Source organism: Podarcis liolepis, assembly GCF_965112155.1.
Source record: "Podarcis liolepis genome assembly, chromosome: 15".
NCBI lineage: Eukaryota > Metazoa > Chordata > Lepidosauria > Squamata > Lacertidae > Podarcis > Podarcis liolepis.
Genome location: NC_139566.1, coordinates 5,014,563 through 5,036,436, shown reverse-complemented (window position 1 = coordinate 5,036,436; position 21,874 = coordinate 5,014,563). Strand labels below are relative to the sequence as shown.

Below are 21,874 nucleotides of genomic sequence, written 5' to 3'. Positions count from 1 at the left end.
CGCCCATTCATTTTGCTTTCTGTTTCTGATGGTGGGGAGAGAGGGGGGGTTCCTTTCTCTCTCCCCCCCCCCCATCCTCAGCACCACCCTGGGCTATATATTAGCCTGGCAAGGGGGAAGGGAGGAGGGCCGGCCAGGAGCAGAGAAAGGGGTGGAGCTATTGGATTGGGGGGGCGTGGTGGGAGGGAGGGAGGGAGGGAGGTGTTGCCAGAGCGAGGAAGGGAGAGGAAGAGTGAAGGATCGATGAATTTGAAAAGGGGAAGGGGCCAGAGGCAGGCCAGGGAGGGGGGCGGCTTGGGGGCGAAGTGACCGAGCAGGAGAAGGAGGGGGGGCAGAAAACGCGGAGAAGAGACAGTCTCTGCGTCCAGTCCAAGCTCTCTGCCTGCCAGATCAACCCCCAAGTTTTGCTCCTGCTTTCCCGGGAAAACAAGACTGCCCGGGACCACCAACAGAGGTGCAGAGAGTCCAGGAGGGAGGCGGAAAGTGCGGAGGGGAAAATCTCTCTTTGCAAGCCCTTCTTGGGGTCCCCAAAAAAATCTGCAGCCCGGCCACGCGCTCCGTCCTGGAAGAGGCTGGAAGAGGAGGAGCGGCAGCAACAACAGACTTGGATAAGATCCCACTACCCCACTCCCTCTGCAGAGAGAAACAGAGAGAGAGAAATCCATCAGGGTGGGGAAGGCAGGAGAGCTACACCAGGAGAACTTCCACCTGCTTCCAGGGGCTAAGGTGAGTCTTTTGTTTCGCTTCCCTCTGCAGCTTTAGCCTGGGGTGCTATCGTAGGAAGACTTCAAGGCAAGGGACACTGCAGACATTCCCCCACCTCCCCAAAAAAGTCTTAACTTTGGAAGTACAGTGGTACCTCTGGTTACATACTTAATTCGTTCCGGAGGTCTGCTCTTAACCTGAAACTGTTCTTAACCTGAAGCACCACTTTAGCTAATGGGGCCTCCCGCTGCTGCCGCACGATTTCTGTTCTCATCCTGAAGCAAAGTTCTTAACTCGAGGTACTATTTCTGGGTTAGCGGAGTCTGTAACCTGAAGCGTCTGTAACCCGAGGTACCACTGTAAAGGAAAGAAACTTCCCTCCTCGCTGACATCCCCCTTCCGTTTACATGCATTCAGGAAAGTTGTCAAGTCGTCATTATTCTGAGCTGGTATTTCGGTTGGGGTGGGGCGCAATATACCTTCATGAAGCTTTCAGGCTGTTTTTCCCCGCTGCCGCCTGAGAGACAGAGTTTTGTTTTCAAAGCTGCTCTTTACGAAACTCACGTTATTGTTACGACGAGGAAGGGCAGGTGGGAAGTTTGACGTGATAATTGCGTGACTATATAACCCTCTGAAGAAAGGAAGCAAGGGGGGGGGGATATCGGACCTTGAAGTCCACATTCTAAACTGATCTCACCAAATCTCTGTATCTGTATCTCCCTCCCTTCGTGCTATGGGCATCTATCTGCTCCAAAGTTCTCTGCCCACATTTCCCGCCTGCCCCCATATCGCATTTCTAAATTCCGCCTGCCTGTCACTCAACCGCTCTGCTTGACTTGCTCTTCCATCCACGCGTCCAACTCTTTCATCCTTAGCCATTCCTTGTTGGACGGCTCCGATTCTCTGCCCATCGCTCCACCAGTCCGCTAAGCCGGACTGCCGTCGAATGCGCTCCTGTCCGGAGGGTGGTTCTGAGTAGGATTGCAGCCCTGGGGATGGCAAGTAAATTCCGTTTGCATTCCGAGGAGTTACCCAGTTCACGCTTCTCAAAACCTGGTTAGCCTTTGAAATTTGCACTCCTGCAAATTTCAAAAGACGCGGTTTTCCCGCGGAACAACGCGCACCGAAATGAACTTGTGCATTCCCAAAAATGCATGCATCTGTGAAAACATTAGGGGAATTTGCTTGTGAATCAAAACTGCATGCAGAAATGTGTGTCTCAGGAGAAATCCTCACTCAAGCAGTGGCGAATTTTTCACAAGGATTGAAATGTTGAATTTAAGACTGGCGAAATGAGCGAAATAGGACTGATTTGTCACTCCCTAGACCAGGCTCCCTGGGGTCTTTAATCCTAAAATTTCTCTGTGGTGTTGGTAATTCCTACGGAGCCAATCTGTTATTCTCTCTCCTACTCGTCTAGGTCTGGAGCTATTGACCGAAATGTCCATTTCCCTGTTCTCCCACTTCAGTGTAGACATCCTTGTCTGAGGTTAACTTTCCTTTCCTGACCCCCTTTCAAAATCTAAGCTTGTATCTCTTCCCACCTTGGAGACACACTATTCCTCTCTTGACAGCCTTCCTGAATTTTCCGCCTTCTGCTTCCTCAAAATTTTGACTCTTCCTCTTCATCCCTCTATGTTCCTTCCGCTAGATCACCTGCACATTTAAAAAGACGCGTCCATCTGTCCATCCTACAGCCAAGACTTTACCTTCCTCTGCTGTTTTTCTGAACTCAGCTCTTCACTCCAGACCGATGGCCGGCAGGTTAGTGCACTTTTAACTAAGCAAAAAAAGGAAAAAGAAAAAATCAATTGTGGTTTTATTTATTTACCCGCTTGATTTAAATTTGGGGCAAGGAAAAGGTGGCTGAGGTCAACCTGTGGTTGAGAAAGCGCAGGGTGATTGTGGTTTGTTTTGCGGTTGGGGAGAGCACTCTGCAGATGCTCAGAGGCACAGTCTTCTGAGGAGTCAGACCGAAATGATATCCAGGGCCAAATTTGCCCCATCAGCAATGGTGGTGGTTGCCACTGTGGACTGTTTAACTTTATGTCAAAGTTTTTAAAACTGGGTTGTGGGGAGAGAAGGGGGTTCTGTGCATGTCTTGCGATGACATCGTGGATTGGAAATAGTTTGGGTGCGATCCAGCGGTGGCTCAGGACAAATTAAGTCCTGTTGGCTTCAGAGGGCGAGTCAAATCTTTCCGATTTAAATCAATGAGACTTCCTTCTTTCTTTCCTTCCGTCCTCCCCACCCGCTTGTTCCTCGTGCCTCTGCATTTTGAATAATTTTGGCTTCGGACCACCCACGACAAAGAATGCTTAAAAAAGAGAGATAAATGTGGGGAAGGAGTTCAGTGTGGCAGATGAACGGTGACGGCGGGCTTGTAATGTAGGTAGTCGTATCGCATGCAGATCTTCCCAAACTGAGGTGCCCTTTTAGGGAGAGAGGAAATGGCCTATTTTTATTTATTTTATTTTGCAGAGAATCAGGCCCTATCTAGAACTCAGTATTACCAACACTATCTCCAAGGTTTCAGACAGAGAGTTGTCACCTGGAGATTCCGGGAACAGAACTTGCGAACTTTTCGCGAGCGAATCGTGCACTCTGCCAACTGAGTTTTCTATTTTTTCAAAAGCCCCCTTTTTATAGCGCCTTGTCAAAGGGTGTGCTCGCGTTACCATTGTCTATCCTCTGATCGCCAGAGGTTAGTAACCTGATAGGGGAGAGAATGACATTCCTCAGAGCTTTGGAAAGCCTAAAGCAGCTGATTTTAATATGTGTGTGAGAGAGGGGGTGCGTCCTCTCTCTCTCCCCCCCCAAGTACTTTTCCATCCAAGCCTGAGAAAGTAGGTGGGGACGTTTGCGTACAGTACTTGCATTCTTATATAAGAATCCAAGAACTGCTGGATCGCTGGTGTTCGCTGAGCCCAGAGCGAGGCTTCGGGTGATGGTCAGCCGGACGATTCCAAGACTCTCACAAACAAAGCAGGAAAACAGCTCCCTTCCCTCGTCGTCTCCCCCCCACCCCGTTGCCCAGTGCTGCAGAGGTAGACTGCCACTGCACCTGGAGGTTTCACTCATCTATCGATTCTTTAAAGGGCCGGATAAAAAGCCCTTTAATAAAGAGCTGGGTGAACCTGCCACTTTATCTCGGCTTCACTTTCCCCTCCCCGCCAGCCTTTCTTAAGTTTCTTTTGAACCATTTCCAGCATCAGTTTGCAAACAGTTTTTAAAATAAAATATTCTTATTTGCAACGGATTTCTTTTTAAAGCCAGTGAGAAAGCTTTCCGATCTTTTCGCATTTGTGTCTCCAGCGGCTGCCCCTAGGTTGGGGACCTGAAATCTCAGGTTCTGGGATACACCTGACTATCTGGGCCCAATCCAGCCGAGCGAAGAGGAAACGTGTCTGCTTGCATTGAACCGCTTCCTGTTGTCAAAGGCCCCATTATTAACTATCCCTTTTTCAGAGCTGGAGGGGGGCACACATACACAAACAAATATTTGGCATTCTTTTCATCCAGTGGCTCTGTGGAAGAAAGCGACGGGGTTTGTGCTTGTGAGAAAGACTGTTTACCACCAGCAATATCATGTCAACAAGGTCTTGGGGCCGACCCAGCTGGCTTAAGTGATTGCATAGTGCAATTTCCATGCGTGTTTACTCAAAAGTCAGCCCCACCGAGTTCAGCAAGTCCTAAGGGAGCAGGCCACTCACTGGCCACTAATTGAGCCAAAATTGTGGTTTTACTCCTGATGTGTAAAGCCATAAAGGCTAGAGATGGAGGCATGGTTCTGAATGGGTGTGGCCAAAGATAGGGGCAGTTCTAAATGGGTGTGGCCAAAGACAGGGGCAATTCTAAATGGGTGTGGCCAAAGACAGGGGAAGTTCTAATGGGTGTGGCCAAAGACAGGGGAAGTTCTAATGGGTGTGGCCAAAGACAGGGGAAGTTCTAAATGGGTGTGGCCAAAGCCAAAGGAGTGGTTCTGAACAAGCATGGTCAAAGTCTGAGAGAGGGTTCTGAATTTAGTTTGCTTTTTATTTATTAAATTTCTATACTGCCCTTCATCCGAAAATCAGTGGGCGGTTGACAATATGAAAACGCAAAAATATATAAGTCATAATAACAAATGAAAGCAATACAATTTAAAAGGCTAGAGATTGATCGCCAAAGGCTTGGGAGAAGAGGAATGTTTTTCCCCGGCACCTAAGTAATGAAGGCATCAGGTGCGCCTTCCTCGGAAGAGCATTTCGCAAGTGGGGAGCCACTGCAGAAAAGGCCCTGCTGTTGCCCTCCAGGCCTCTTGCGGAGAAGGCACACGAAGAAGGACCTCAGAAGATAGGAGGGTCTGGGTTGGTTTTATATGGGGAGGGGCAGTCCTTGAAGTATTGTGTGGGGTGTTTCAATAGCTGAGCTTTTTTTAGGGAATCCCCAAAGTTGTTGAGCTTTTCTTACAAAAAGTGCCGCTTTCCAGAAATTCCCAACGGACGTCAATTCCGCCTTTGAAATCTCATACGCCAATCCTAGTACTGGGGTCCGGAGCCTCATAAGAGGTCAAAACCAGCACTTTGAATTGGGCCCAGAAACTAATTGGCAGCCAGTGCAGTCGAACCAGGATCGGTGCAATAGGCTCAAACCATCTTGCCCTGGTGAGCAACCGAATTCTGCACCCGCTGAAGTTTCCGAACCATCCTCAGGGGCCACCCCACGTAAAACGTCTTGCAGTACAGTGGTGCCCCGCAAGACGAATGCCTCGCAAGACGAAAAACTCGCTAGACGAAAGAGTTTTACGTTTTTTGAGTTGTTCCGCAAGACGAATTTCCCTATGGGCTTGCTTTGCAAGACGAAACGTCTTGCGAGTTCTTGCGAGTTTGTTTCCTTTTTCTTAAAGCCGCTAAGCCATTAATAGCCGCTAAGCCACTAAGCCGCTAAGCCATTAATAGCTGCTAAGCCGCTAATAGCCGTGCTTCGCAAGACGAAAAAACCGCAAGACGAAGAGACTCGCGGAACGGATTAATTTTGTCTTGCGAGGCACCACTGTAATCTAGCCTAGGGATTACCAGAACATAGACAACAGAATGGGTCTGGCCCAAGACAGAGGGATGGTTCTGCATGAGATGGAGGAGCAAGGTCTTGTGTATTCTGATGGCCTTCTTTCACCTACCTGCCCCTTCCCATCTTGTTACGCAAACGAGATCAAGCCAGTGATTTTCCACGATGATTCCCGCCACTCTGGAATTCCCTTCTGAGGGAGGGCCTCCCAGATTGATCCTTCCCAGCGCCGCCCCGTCCGCCAAGCTCCTACTTATATCAAAAGCCTTTTGTCTGCCCGTCTTGTGTGTGTTTTGTTTTAAAGGAGAATAGAAAATCTTTCACGGGTATCTGTGGCTTTGTGGCTTGGCGGGAGATCACTCGAGAACCTTGCACTGTGGCGGCGAATTCCTTGAGCTCCGAGGGCGTTTCGGGATTAGATGTTTTAGCAGTTCCAGGCTTTTTGTATATAATTGCAGCATATATGTTTGGCTGTGGGATTTTGCCCAGAGAGAAGCTTTGGCTGCGATGCTGGAGTGTACAATGCACGTAGAAAAGTGATATATCAACACTGAGAAAAGGGTCCAAGACCAACATTCCTTATGTGTGTTTGTTTCGCCGCTTAACATTGCTGAAGTTAAGGATGACTCTCTCAGTTTTTAAGCAGTGCAGGCCGTGGTTGTTCTAGAAATGTAGCCCTTGAATCTTTGGCAACATGCTCACCACACGGAAATCCTGGGAACTCTAGTTTGTTGCTGGGAATTGTAGCGCAGTGAGGGGTCAACTACAGCTATCTGGATTCTTTGGGGAAGCCATATGCTTTAAATGCAAGTTGTGCGGACATGGCGTTTGTTATGTTGAACAGTTCCATAGTACGTATATATTTCTATCCTTTGCTTTGAATCACACACAGGCCACCACACACCCTCCTTTTGCAGACTGGTTATGGAGGTGTGTTTTTGATGTCACAGATACTTGCCAATAGGTCCTCATCACAGCTGTAACACAAACATGGCATAAAAGGAATCTACTTTTCAACGAAAAATCTGGTTGAATTTTCGTAGGGAACAATGGCGAACCACAAGCCTGAGGGTCTCTCCTTTGCACAAGTCCTTCAGAGGCGACTTGCTGCTGTCCCTGAACTGTGGCTAGAATCATTGAGCTGTTGCTCATTCCAAAAACCAAACCCTTGCCAGAGATTTCCTTGAAACTCCCTGTATTTGCCCTAGAGGTTGATAATTTTGCAGAGGCAAACAATGGCCCTGCAAGATTGATGTCTGCGCTGAAAAACTTATCCACTGGTTTGTGCAGCCTGATTGCTGCTACTTCAGGAATTGATGGACTAGCACTCTGCACATGCATAGAGGAACCAACCAATATAACAGCTCAGGACTGAGTCCTGGCACAGGTTCTGGGGCCAAATCCTGAAGTCATTCATCCCTGCACCGTAGATATAGTGAGGGTGAAGACAGAGAAATGATATAAGGGATGATTTGCTTGCCTGATGCACAGTTTGGAGAATCAGAAACGAGCTATGGGCCTCCAAGCCAGCAGTATTTTTCAAATTCCGGAATTATTTCCGGCATTATCTGCAAACCACCCGGTAGTCGGTGAGCAGTTTGTCACGATTTGCAAGCAGTGTGCTGTCTCTTCCAGCACAACTGTTGGCATTCAAAAAAAAAAAGAGAGAGTTCACTTCCAGGTTGCAGGAGGGAGGGGAGGGAAAAGATGGGTAATGTTTTCCAGGTATAAAAAAAACCACCCTGGTGCTGACACATTGAAAGCAGTTGCGACGCAGTGGAAGAATTGCTTGCCTCCCCTTTTCGCAGCCTCCCTGGGTGTCTGTCGCCTGAAGGGATGAGCAAGCCTTTGGAGAGACCTTCCCAGGTGCAGCAGGGTGATTTAGGGAGCACAGGCAGAAAAGCCCAATGGGTGTCTGTATGTTGGACAGAGAGGAAAGAATCAAGGAGAAGATGAAAACAGCGTCTCCAACGCAATGGTTACAGTTATACCTCAGGCATAACTGTAACCAATTATACAATTATACCTCAGTTATACCTCAGGCAAGGGACGTGGGTGGCGCTGTGGGTTAAACCACAGAGCCTAGGGCTTGCTGATCAGAAGGTCGGCGGTTCGAATCCCCGTGATGGAGTGAGCTCCCATTGCTCGGTCCCTGCTCCTGCCAACCTAGCAGTTCGAAAGCACGTCAAAGTGCAAGTAGATAAATAGGTACCACTCCGGCGGGAAGGTAAAAAGCATTTCCATGTGCTGCTCTGGTTTGCCAGAAGCGGCTTAGTCCTGCTGGCCACATGACCCGGAAGCTGTATGCTGGCTCCCTCGGCCAGTAAAGCGAGATGAGCGCCACAACCCCAGAGTCGGCCACGACTGGACCTAATGGTCAGGGGTCCCTTTACCTATACCTCAGGCTGAAGTTGCTTCAGGTTGAGTGTTTTCGGGTTGCGCTCTGCGGCAACCTGAGAGTAACGGAACGTGTTACTCCTGGGTTTCGCCGCTCGCGCATGCGCAGACGCTCAAAATGACATCACGCGCATGCGCAGAAGCAGGTTGCATTTGCTTCAGGATGCGAACAGGGCATCCTGAAGCTGTACGCCCGCTCCATTGGCCAATAAAGCGAGATGAGCGCCGCAACCCCAGAGTCGGCCACGACTGGACCTAATGGTCAGGGGTCCTTTTAGCTTTACCTTTATAATACCAAAACACTTTCGGCCTTTGGGCTTAAAGATTTACAAATTACAGCTGTACCTTGGATCCCAAACACCTTGGTACTCGGATGTTTTGGCTTCTGAATGCCGCAAACCCTGAAGTGACTGTTCCGGTTTTCAAACGTTCTTTTGGAAGCCAAATGTCCGACGGGGCTTCCAGTTGGCTGCAGGAGCTTCTTGCAGCCAATCGGAAGTTGCGCCTTGGTTTCTGAACGTTTTGGACCATATCTCCTTTGGTCATCCAGATTGCTGTTTCTACCTTGTCTGTTTTGTGTCCTCGGGTTGCTTCAGGTTCTTTCTCTCTGTGCATCAACAAGCAGTGCCAGAACTAAGTCCCCGGACAAGATTTGTTATGTGTGTGCTGTTGGTTATTATGAATATATGAAGATTTTTCTGCACCACAGCCTTAGGATCAAGTTCTTTGACTGCAAGGTCTGGGGAGGAGAAACTTGTATGTCATTGAAGAGATTTGTTCCCCAAAAGCAGAAATTTAAAAGGGCCAACTCTCTTCTAGCTTGCATAATAATAATAATAATAATAATAATAATAATAATAATAATGAAAATTTTAAAAATTTGTGGAATGCTCTCCCCAAGGAGGTTTGGCTGGCGCCTTCCTTATACACCTTTAGGCACCAGGTAAAAAATGTTCCTCTTTAACTAGGCCTTTGGCTGATTGACATTCAATGCCCTTTTAAAACATGTTTTTATTGTGTGTTTTGAGTTTTTATGTTGTGATTTTATGTTGCAACCACCCTGAGACCTGCAGGATGGTATTTTATTTAATAATAATAATAATAATAATAATAATAATAATAGTAATAATAATAATAATAATAATAATAATAATAATAATAATAATAATAAATGGCCTGGTCGCTTGTAGCCATTGCTGAGTCACCACTGGTGACTAGGCAAGTCAAAAGCCCTGGAGTGTGTTTGACATTTCCATGCACGTGAAATGACAGAACGCTTACAGCTGCACCCCAGCCAAAGGGAAGGGATGGTTTTGACCCAATTTTGTGTGTGTGTGTGTTTACATGGGAGAAACAATTACTCATTCCATTGGCCATGGGTCTCTCTCTGTGTGCTTGCCAGGTGCTCTGTAACAAATAATATTCCTTTCCCTTCTCCATCATCTCTGAAGTTTGCTGCTGCTGCTGCTGCTGCGTTAGGTTGCTTAACCCTCGATTCGCACCCGTGCCCTACCACTGTTTGCATTCGCGCCGTCCGGCCCCACGGGGAAGGAAACTTTGGCTGGTCCTCAAGCCTTCCTTTAGAACGCAGCAGCAGCGATGAAGAGCGCTCAAAATTCTCCCTTTCCCTCGACGGAGAGCGAAAGAACAGCCCTCATTGCTTCATCGGTTAACAATGAACAGATGGACAAGCGCGGCTGGACGGGGAGCCTCCCATCTGCAGGAATTGTTGAGCGGTGGAAAAGAGAATCCCAGACTCACTCAGAACGTTTCTTGGCCCCGCCGTGAGAACGTAAGAAGTAGACCCTGCTGGATCAAGGCCAATGGCCCGTACAGCCTAGCCTCCTGCTCTCATGGGAGCCAAATGCCCTTAAGAAACCTAGAAATGCAGGTAGACTGCCTCTGGACCTGGAGGTTCCATTAGAACATAAAACGAGCCTACTGGATAAGGCCAATGCCCCACCTGGTCTGGCATCCTGGTCTCACAGAGGCTACCCAGATGCCCGGGAAACCCGCAACTAGGAAATCCCATCGCAAGAGCCCTTCCCCACTGTGGCTTCCAACAGCTAGGATTCAGCAGCATTTGTTGTTGTTTAGTCGTTTAGTTGTGTCCGCCTCTTCGTGACCCCCTGGACCAGAGCACGCCAGGCACTCCTGTCTTCCACTGCCTCCCGCAGTTTGGTCAAACTCATGCTGGTAGCATTGAGAACACTGTCCCACCATCTCGTCCTCTGTCGTCCCCTTCTCCTTGTGCCCTCCATCTTTCCCAACATCAGGGTCTTTTCCAGGGAGTCTTCTCTTCTCATGAGGTGGCCAAAGTCTTGGAGCCTCAGCTTCAGGATCTGTCCTTCCAGTGAGCACTCAGGGCTGATTTCCTTAAGAATGGAGAGGTTTGATCTTCTTGCAGTCCATGGAACTCTCAAGAGTCTCCTCCAGCACCAGAATTCGAAAGCATCCATTCTTCGGCGATCAGCCTTCTTTATGGTCCAGCTCTCACTTCCATCCATCACTACTGGGAAAACTAGAGCTTTAACTATACGGACCTTTGTCAGCAAGGTGATGTCTCTCCAGCTGTGAAGGCAGAGAATATCCATCAAGACTAGTAGCCGTCAATAGCCCTCTCTTCCTCCGCAAATTGGTCTAATCCTCTTTTAAAACCGAATAGGCGTGTGGCCATTGTTGTCTCCTGTGGAAGGGAGTTCCAAAGTTCCATGCTGCACGAAATACTTTTTTTTAACATCCACCAGTTCTAGCGCTACAAGAGAGGAAGAAAACACATTTCTCAGACCCTCCAAGTGTCCCTATTTTCCAGGGACATCCCTGGTTTAGAGAAGGTTTTTGATTTGATCCCAGAATGCCCCGCTTTCCCTTAGGATGTCCCTATTTTCATTGGAAAAATATTGGAGGGTACGGCATTATCTGACCCCCAAGCCGTCTGAAGACAATCCTGTTCCATGTTTTTAAAGGCTGCTCCCACATCTGAAAAGGCTTGCGTGGCGTGGGTTGGGAGAGCTCTGCAACTCTCAAGGTTTCTTCAGGATTTTAAATATCTATCTATCTATCTATCTATATATATATTCTTTTTTGCAAGAGAGAGAGAGACTGAATGCCTGTATTAATTCCTTCTCTCACAGGCTGGTGGGCTCCGGAAACCACCAGCCTTCCAAGGGTTAAGACCCCAACCTTTTATTTTAGGCCCTAATCCTGCGCGCAAACCCTTTTAAATCCCTTTCCTGTGTCAGCCTGAAGCTAGCACGGAAAAGAAAGGAGATCTCTTTTCGCAGGAGCTAAAAAAACGAAGCACAGCAAACCGATTGTGACTCTCTGCTAGACGTCCTTCCCAAAACCAGATTTTTACCCCGGCACCTTAATCTTTCATCAAGTTTTTTATTACTATTAAGAAAAGACATTGATCCAACAGCACACCTTTTGCGCGAAAGCGCCGTGCCTTAAATAAATGTGTGTGCTTGGACAAACTTCACCCGTTGGGTTTCTGCCTGCTCAGCAGCTGTTAAAGGAATGGAGCCTTATGTCTGCTATTCCCCCCCCCCCTCCTTCAGTGAGCACACAGTGGTAAGCTGGACAGAAAACATGACTCGGGTCCCGTCCCCCCCCCCCCGGTGAAATGCTGCGTCAGATCTGAAAACAGGAGCCCCACCCCTTAACCCACAGGGCTCCACCTCTTGCCTGATGTACTTCCAGGTAGGAAATGGACATTTCCACAGACCTCATTCCAGCATTCAAGTTGGTAGCAGTCAATGGCTCCTGCGGAAGTGAGTTCCACAGTTCAGCTATGCGCTGTGTAAAGGACTTTCTTTTACCTAATGCAGCCTAGGACCCATGTACCTACGGGACCTCCTCTCCTGGTATGGCCCGCGGAGGACTTTAAGGTCCACAAATAACAACACCTTGGAGGTCCCGAGCCTCAAGGAGGTTAGATTGGTCTCAACTAGGGCCAGGGCCTTTTCAGCGCTGGCCCCGACGTGGTGGAACGCTCTGTCCCAAGAGACCAGGGCCCTGCGGGACTTGACATCTTTCCGCAGGGCCTGCAAGACGGAGCTGTTCCACCTGGTCTTTGGTTTGGACTCGGTCTGACCCTTATGTTTCCCTCCCCTTGTGGTCTTGATTTATCAGCTACTTTAAAATGAGGCTGCATTTTAAATGCCATTTTAACCTGTATTTTAAATAGGGTTTCCCCCCCTCTTCTCTTTTCCCCCTATTGTGTTTTTACTGTGAATTTTATTGGTGTTAGCCGCCCTGAGCCCGGCTCTGGCCGGGGAGGGCAGGGTATAAATCAAATTATTATTAATTATTATTATTATTATTATTATTATTATTATTATTATTATTATTACAGTGGTACCTCAGGTTAAGTACTTAATTCGTTCTGGAGGTCCATTCTTAACCTGAAACTGTTCTTAACCTGAAGCACCACTTTAGCTAATGGGGCCTCCTGCTGCCGCTGCCACCGCCACGCGATTTCTGTTCTCATCCTGAAGCAAAGTTCTTAACCTAAAGCACTATTTCTGGGTTAGCGGAGTCTATACCCTGAAGCGTATGTAACCCGAGGTACCAGTGTATTATTATTTGAATCTTCCACGATCAGCTGCATTTGATGCCCACGAATTCTAGTTTTAAAAGAGAAGAAAACTTCTGTCTTTTTCCATTTTCCTCAGGCCATGCGTAATTTTCAAAACTTCCATCCTGCTGCCTCTTGCTCGCCTTTCCTCCACATTAAGAAGCCCCAAGCGCTTGGTGGATCGGCTTGCCCTTTCCTGAACCTTTTCCCAAACTCCCCCATTTCCATTTTGAGGCAAGGCTTTTTTCCCCTCCCAAAAGGGACCTCAAATTCCAGGGATGTGCCGCGCCCTGGCAGGATCGCAGTGGCGAAAGTATGAGCAAGGCATTTGCCAAGGGACGCGATCCGCGTGGGGAGGAGACGTCGCTTGCCAAGACCTCTGGCCTAGCTGGCAAGTCCCTTCAGAGAAAGGCCGTGTCCTCCTGGCTCCTTCCTCCTCCTCCTCTGAACGTCGACGCCGGTCTTCTGGGGTCCCTCGGTAGCCGTCACACCAAAGCGTGACCAATGGAGGAGAGGTCTGTCAGCCGGCCTGGACTGCCTCTCCCACCCAAAAACTCCTCCTCATTCCCTGCGTAGGTCGGCAAAGCTTGGCTCCCCGAGGACGACAGGATGAGCTGGAATGTTCCGGCTGAGCGAGGAGCACGGATCGGAGCCTCTCCGAAGGCTCTCTGTTCCAAAAGTTTGCTTTTTAAGACTTCTTGTGGCGTAATTCCTCCCAACGCATCAGCCGCTCGTTCTGGCAGAGATTTTGAGCTCTGGAGCAGGTGCCTTGGGGGGGGGGTGTTTCCTGCACCTGGAGGAAGAGGGGGTCTTCAACATCCCATAATACACCAAGCTGGAGACCGAGCCACCCAGGCTGCACCAGATTCGCAGGCCCTCTCCCCATCGCCAGCAGGACGCGTCTGTCAGAGGGTCGGACTAGGCAGACCTGAGTTCGAATCCTCACTCGGCCACAAAGTGCACTGGGTGTGACCTTGGAGTGGGGCGGCTAGTCGCTGCCTCTCAGCCCAATCTGCCTCACAGGGTTGTTGTGGGGGCTAAGTGAGGAAGGGGAGAACCACACATGCCACCTTGGAGGTGGGGTGCAAATGCAATTGACCAAGCGTTCAACCTCCAGGCTGCCGGCTGCCCCCATTCACCCAGAGCAGCCTTGCCAGCAGAATAAAGGTAAAGGTAAAGGGACCCCTGACCATTAGGTCCAGTCATGACCGACTCTTGGGTTGCGGCGCTCATCTCGCTTTATTGGCCAAGGGAGCCGGCGTACAGCTTCCGGGTCATGTGGCCAGCATGACTAAGCCGCTTCTGGCAAACCAGAGCAGCACACGGAAACACCGTTTACCTTCCCGCTGGAGCGGTACCTATTTATCTACTTGCACTTTGACGTGCTTTTGAACTGCTAGGTTGGCAGGAGCAGGGACCGAGCAACGGGAGCTCAGCCCGTCGCGGGGATTCAAACCGCCAACCTTCTGATTGGCAAGTCCTAGGATCTGTGGTTTAACCCACAGCGCCACCGCGTCCCTCCAGCGGAATAGGAGACCCTTAATCTCATGGGTCACGGGTTCGAGTGCCACGCAGAGCAACAGATTCCTGCACTGCAGGGAAATGAGCTAAAAGGCGCTTGTGGTCTCTTCCAACTCTCCAGCACTACGCTTCTATCCCCATGCAACCGTTTTCGGCTCCTGTGAGCCAAGGTGGCTTGAGAGGGGAGTGGGGGGTGCTTAGGAAATGACCCCCCAGTTGAAAACAAGTTTGAGAAACGTGGCATCGGGAGAGGGCAGGACCTTTCAGCGGTAGAGAACCTGGTTTGCATGCAGAAGGTATCTTTCTTCAGAAACATGAGGACTGGAGCCTTGCTTTATTTTTAGAGGAGGGCCATTGCTCAGTGCTGGGAAATCCGTGCTACATCCAGGAGGTGCCGTTTTATCGCTTTGATTGATTGCTGGAAACTGCAGGAGGGGGGAGTTGCTCTGTGTTCGAATCCTGGTATCAGATTTCCCACCTGGTTGGCCACGGTCAGAACACGATGCTGGACCGCTTTTGACCTGTTTCTGCAAGCTCTTTTTAGGTTCTTAAGCTCAGCTAAGGGTGATCAGGGCTTTGAGTTGCAAGGCGTCAGGGTCCTTGGTGGTCTTTGCAGCACCTTGCCCCTCCCCCGTGGTGAGCGGAATAAATTATGCCCAAATGAGTTTAATTTGCATAGATTATTCAGGCCATTGCATCTGAGTTATGTCTGTTTCGGGGGCACGGTATGCAGATGGTCTTTGTGCTCAAAACTCAAACCTCCTGCTCCCGGGTTTCCCCCAAATACTGCACAAGGAAAATCCAGATTTTGCAGCTTGCATATATTAATCTAAATGGCAAATATTTGCATCGTGTTTTTTTCTAGTTACAGCTGAACGGCTCAGTATCCCAGCTGATTCCTTCTGTTTTCACGCCCTTTTGAGCCTGCTTTTGCAACCATGTAGACTAGAAGCTTGATCTTCATGGGGAATGCTGTTCATCTGTGGAACTGCCTGCCTCAGGACGTGGCGGGCTCTCCTTTGCTGGGGATGCTTAAATAGAGCAGCAGAGGAGCACTGCCCTACCCCACTATGGGCCAAATTTGACATCACAATGCTTGGCAGGTGATGTGGAGCTTTGAAGTCCCAACAACCAGCTGGTGGTCCGGACGTCAAAGCCCTGCGCTGTCCTTTGAAGTCGGATTGATATGCTGATCAAGGAGAACTTTAGAAGCTGAGGTTTTGTCAGCCCCAATCAGCTGATTGTCAGGACTTCAGGAGTGTCTAGACTTGCTGATTATCAGCCGGTTGTTGTTGCTTAGGAGGCTGCTTTCAGACTGCCTTTTTACCTGTCCATACCTGGCATCATAGGTGCTTCCAGGTGATTGGCAGGTGGGCTTGGCCTGGCAAAATGGGGAGCCCTGATGCACAAGCCAGAGAAACCCTTAAAGAGATGCTTGATCCCTGTCACTACCAGAATCTCTCGTGGGTTCGATTGGATGACCTCAGTGGTGCCCCTTCTAAACTAAAAAAATAAAAATAAATTCTGTGATTCTTGTTGTTTAGTCATTTAGTTGTGTCCACCTCTTTGTGACCCCCTGGACCAGAGCACGCCAGGCACTCCTGCCTTCCACCGCTTCCCGCAGTTTGGTCAAACTCACGCTGGTAGCTTCGAGAACACTGTCCCACCATCTCGTCCTCTGTCGTCCCCTTCTCCTTGCACCCTCCATCTTTCCCAGCATCAGGGTCTTTTCCAGGGAGTCTTCTCTTCTCATGAAGTGGCCAAAGTATTGGAGCCTCAGCTTCAGGATCTGTCCTTCCAGTGAGCACTCAGGGCTGATTTCCTTCAGAATGGAGAGGTTTGATCTTCTTGCAGTCCATGGGACTCTCAAGAGTCTCCTCCAGCACCAGAATTCAAAAGCATCCATTCTTTGGCAATCAGCCTTCTTTATGGTCCAGCTCTCACTTGCATACATCCCTACTGGGAAAACCATAGCTTTAACTATACGGGCCTTTGTTGGCAAGGTGATGTCTCTACTTTTTAAGATGCTGTCTAGGTTTGTCATCGCTTTTCTCCCAAGAAGCAGGCGTCTTTTAATTTCGTGGCTGCTATGATTCTATGATTCTATACAGGTCAAAATTGGCAACATAAAGGGCACGCAGGTGGCAACTAGTGTGTCTGTCTATATAAGAGAGGGCGGAACTTTAGGCGTCTTTGTGGTGTGCTTTTCGAAGGAACAGTCCTTCTGTCCCCAGGGACTAGTCTCTTGATCGCTCTGAAGCGCGACCTCTGCACTCGCAAGCTGCTTGCCAAATCGCAGAAGGGCGGGGTGGGGTGTTGAGTTGGCCCGCTCCGTCGGAGAGGGAATGGCGTGGTGTGTTTAACCTTGGCTTTCAAGTTCCCCTCGGCTCGCTGCTCTTTTATTTCCCAAGGAACGAGAGCGCTCCGTTCTTTTCCAAACACCCCGGCCAAACAGCTAAACGATTTCTGCTCCTTCTGGTGAAGTAATACGAGGGGAATGTTACTGTAACTGACCAGGCCAAGAGGAGATAGAATTTACGCTGGTTCAGCCTTTTTGTTTTCTTTCCCCTTTCTGCAAAGCGTTTAGCTTAGTTTAAATATATACAGTGAGGGAGGGGGCAAGTATTTGATCCCCTGCTAAATTTGCCCGTTTGCCCTCTGACGAAGAAACGACCAGTCCATAATTTTAATGGTAGGTTTTATTGTAGCTGTGACTTTTGTCTTCTGGGTTTCTGGGGGTTTTCCTGTTGTTATTCTGTCTCTCACAGCTACAATAAACCTACCATTAAAATTAAGGACTGGCCATTTCTTCGTCAGAGGGCAAATGGGCAATTTTAGCAGGGGATCAAATACTTTCCCCCCTCACTGTTTGTGTGTGTGTGTGTGTGTGTGTGTGTGTGTGTATGCACACACAACAGCCTTCAGAGGCTGACACAAGTCTCTGGGGATTCTAGCCTGATACAGTTGCCCTCCCTTGTCCCACGTTTATTCCTCCAGTGAAGAACAGCAGGCACTCTGCACGTCCTCAAGAGCACCATTATGCTTGGTTGCTACTCCCCCCCCCCAAAGAGATCTGAAATATACTTGGAGTCGAGAGTGGATTTCATGCTCTTTATTCGGCTCATAGTGGTGAGGAAGAATGGAAGTTCCCCCAGAATGTCTGCTTTATATACATTATTTACACAATGGGCCCCACGGGATTGGCTAATTCCGGGATTCACCTGTAGGCCAATCAGGTTGCGGATTCCCTTCCACCTGGAGCTGGATTGGGTGGTTCCTGTGGACCAATCAGACTGCTGCATTTTGGATCCTATTGTTCTGGGACCAATCAGACTGCTGCATTTTGGATCCTATTCAACTCAGTACATAACAAGGTCTTTTTGCTTCAAAATCTCCCGTGCCAGGATGTAACCTTCCACCATGATCCAAATTAGGGTGTGTGGGTGTCCTCTTTTATGGGAGCAGTCCTCCTTGATGGGGAACCTTTTCCCAGCCATATTGGGCAATCTCCCAAGGGCCAGGTGGCAATGGTGGGCGGGGCCAGAGGCAGAAGTGGGCGGGGCGACGAATGTGAAAGAAAGTTCCCTTTGGGCAGGAAAACAAAATGCCATGATTTCTGCTTGCCCTGTGGGACTTTCACACACTCTGCTCCTCTGGGTGTTCACCCTCTCATGTCAACGTTTCCCTTTTTTTTTTTAAGGGAAATCCCCTTATTCCGAATAGGATTCCTCGCAAGAAAAGGGAAAAGTTGACAGCTATGCACCCTCTCCAACTTGCTCCAGAGGGTATGGGGAACACCCCAAAAGCAGATTTAAGGAAAAGAAAAAGCCTGTTGTACAGAGAAATCCTTGCAATGTTGGGACACATTGCTCATTGCCACTCTGGATACAGCGCATTATTTTGTCGTTATAAATAGTCATCCCTTTTTTATATTATTTTAGCAGTTGGCTAAATATTTGTTCTATTTATTTATTTATTTTAAATGCTCTGCCGGGTTGTAAGAAAACAACAACCTCAAGGGGTTTGTGAAAAAGATACAACAATAAAATTACCAGGGGGAGGGGAAACAATAATTCAAGACTTTAAAAACAGTTAAAGTAACATTATACTTGTTTAAAAAAAAAGACTTTAAAAACAGTTAAAATAACAGTTTACTTAAAAACTTGCTTCAACTTTCCAAATAGCTTGAGTAGGCTTGCCTAAACAAAAAACGTTTTTTAGCAGGCACCGGAAAAAATACAGCGTGTTAAGAAGTATGTGTGTCCAGGACTCACAAGTTTTCATGCACAAGAGTTTTAGGATGTGGGATTCGTTGAGAGCGCTGACTAAGTTCCTTGTCGCAGCATGGAGTGAGCTAACTAACCATTAGGATTTTTGTACTAATTTTAGCCAATGCGTTCTAATGGAGATGGGGGGAAGGGGGCTTGAGATGAGCAATTCCTCTAATTCCCATAATTCTGTTGTCTCTTCCCAGAGTCTTCCTGCTTGTTTCTCATTTTGTTTATTTTGCTCCGTGAAAAGTTGAAGGAATATAATAGCAGTCAGCAAAAACTGGTTGTCCTCGTTTGCTTTCTCATTTTGCCTGTGGAGCAGCCATTCCTAACAGGAGGTGTTGATTAGATTTTACTGGTAACTAGATTACGAGCGCTGATCTTTATACAAGGTATTAGCAGCTCAGGATTCTTCAGGGCACCTTTGAGATAAGACTGGTACCGGGGTCAAGGAAGTTCAAAATGGGGAATCTCCTGCGATATTAAGTTAGGCCGACCTTTTTACTCACGTCATGATCTGCAGCAATAAACCACAGAAAACGTTGTGATTGACGCGGGTGGCGCTGTGGGTTAAACCACAGAGCCTAGGGCTTGCCGATCAGAAGGTCGGCGGTTCGAATCCCTGCGACGGGGTGAGCTCCCGTTGCTCGGTCCCTGCTCCTGCCAACCTAGCAGTTCGAAAGCACACCAGTGCAAGTAGATAAATAGGTACCGCTGCAGAAGGAAGGTAAACGGCGTTTCCGTGCGCTGCTCTGGTTCGCCAGAAGCAGTTTAGTCATGCTGGCCACATGACCCGGAGGCTGTATGCCGGCTCCCTTGGCCAATAAAGCGAGATGAGCGCCGCAACCCCAGAGCTGGCCACGACTGGACCTAATGGTCAGGGGTCCCTTTACCTTTACCTATTCACAAGCGAAAGTGTCAATAGGCAGGGAGTTCCAAAGTTACACGAAAATATCAAGTTCTTCCAAATGCAGAACAAGTATAATAATGGTACCTGTCGCAGCACCAGTTCTGCCAGTCAGCTGGGCACCTTGCAGAAAAACTGGTCCCAAATTGTTAATGGCTCTATATACTAATAAGAGCACCTTGAACTTGGCTTGGTAATTATATCAGATATTATATTTGATTTGATTTTTGTGGGGTGGGAAAATCAAATTACCTGATTTGACCAGACCTTTCCATTTCAGTCAAGGTCTTGTCATCTCCTGAGGCCAGATCCTGCACTTGCCTTCCAAAATATTCTAGCACAGGGAGTGAGTGAGGCCCAGTTGTCCTTCGGAAACAATGTTCCTTCAAGGATTTCCCCACACTTACAAAAAAATACAAAATATTCCCTAACACCAGCGATCTTGGCAGCTTCGAGGGCAGCTTTTAATTGCTCCTTTTTCAAAGAGGGTTTTTGGATAGCTGACCGTGTCCAAACCTGATCTGTGATTCGTCTCACAGTTTTGGATGTGAAAACATCTGCCTTCATCTGTTCCTTTGGCTGGGCATTTTAATTCCGCTGGGATGTCTGCCTGTCCTAACCGCTGTATGCCAAATCTTGTCCTTGAGTGCTGGGAAACAGAGAGAAATATATCTCCTCTCTTCCTCCCTTCCTCTGGATATCAACTCTCCCTTTTTAAAACACCTTTTTGTAAACTGAGGCAGCATGCGCAGAATCAGTGTCAAACTCCTAGTCCTCATTGTTTAGGCTTGCCATATTGTTCAGCTTATATATATATAGAGAGAGAGAGAGAGCGTGCATGCTTTTGGGAGCTATTTTTTAGGACAGCCCTAAAATCTCCTATTAATCCCTGTTTCCTCCTCTATTCTAAGCTAGTCTTCCCCAAAGCCTCTTGAAAATTCTTCTGCATTTCCATAGAATCACGAAACTTTAGGGTTGGAAGCGATTCCAAAAGTCATTTCGTCCAGCCCCCTCAGATGTAGGACTCGCAGTGCAAATTTCTCCCCACGAACACATTTTTGCAAGCCGTTCCCCCGATATAATGTGTTTTGTGTTTTATTTTTACTCTTATATTAATCTATACAGTGGTACCTCGGGTTACATACGCTTCAGGTTACAGACGCTTCAGGTTACAGACTCCGCCAACCCAGAAATAGTGCTTCAGGTTAAGAACTTTGCTTCAGGATGAGAACAGAAATCGTGCTCCGGCGGCACAGCAGCAGCAGGAGGCCCCATTAGCTAAAGTGGTGCTTCAGGTTAAGTACAGTTAAAGGTTAAGTACGGACCTCCGGAACCAATTAAGTACTTAACCCGAGGTACCACTGTATGTGCACTTCCCCCTAATATATCCATTCCCCCCCCAAAAAAAACCCCCACCTCATTCTGGTTCTCAACATTTTGGGAAGTGCAAATTTAGTGGATTTGGTTTGAAACATGAGCTGAATCGAATTCCATTGCCTGCTCCTGCTCCTCCTAGGCTCTGCTTGCAAACTGGCTGAAATGCGGCAATAATTAAAAGCCTTAGGACCGGCTAATTGTCATCCTTAGAAGGTCATTGGAAAGTCAAAATATAGCCTCCCCCCCCCCCTTCTTGACTTCCTGGGTGAAAAGATTTCTGCTTCTGTTCTTCGTTCGCCTCGCCGCTGAGGGCAGCCTTGCTTGGAGAGGGCCGTTTGTTTGCAAACAATCCCATCTGATTTACCCATCAACCTTCACTTTCCTAGGCTCCTTGCCAAGATCCTGCCAACCTGTGGCCTGCGCCCACTCGGCCCCTGCTGAATGGATTAGCACGGGGTGGGGTGGGGATGCTGCCATGTCCTCAAGGTACCCAGGCGACATATTTTTTCCAAGAGGGATTTTAAAAGCTACTTTCCATGGATGTAAACAACAACAAAGCCCTCCACCCCAGACCAATTGCATTTCGCCTTAAAAACCACATCACTTGCTGAAATGTTCGTGTGCCAGGGGTGCTTTTTCGGGGTGGGGTGGGGATTGTGTCCCTGAAATGCAGAAAGCATGTCCCTGGGCCGATGCTGGAATTAAGGCACAAGTGCAATGAAGTTGATTAAAACAGTGTGGCATTTGGGCGTGTTGTGTTTTTCAGTTTTCGGATTCCAGAAAAGGTGGAGTATTCATTGCCTTGGGCCAATACCAACTCAATCTGATTTTAGATTGCAGATGGTGGAGAATTCAAAAGAAATTGTAGGTTAAATTGATATAATTCGTTTTGCTTTGTAAGTACAGTGGTGCCTCGCAAGACAAAAATAATCCGTTCCGCGAGTCTCTTCGTCTAGCGGTTTTTTCGTCTTGTGAAGCAACCCTATTAGTGGATTAGCGCTATTAGCGGTTTAGCGGCTATTGGCGGCTTAGCGGCTTAGAAAAAGGGGGGGAGCGAAAAATATCGCA

The 21,874-nt window shown here is 48.2% G+C and overlaps 1 protein-coding gene across 2 annotated transcripts in view; it reads left to right on the top strand.

Moving 5' to 3' along the window:
- The first annotated feature begins 203 nt into the window (after positions 1-203).
- The window catches only part of ADAMTSL4 (ADAMTS like 4), a 77,733-nt gene continuing 56,062 nt past the window's right edge, over positions 204-21,874 (top strand). The window contains exons 1-2 of one of the 2 annotated variants that reach the window (XM_083476932.1): positions 204-726; positions 2,357-2,469. The gene's annotated coding sequence lies outside the window, so the exon portion shown is untranslated. The remainder of the gene's footprint in view (positions 727-2,356; positions 2,470-21,874) is intronic. The other variant, XM_083476933.1, reaches the window with a different exon arrangement.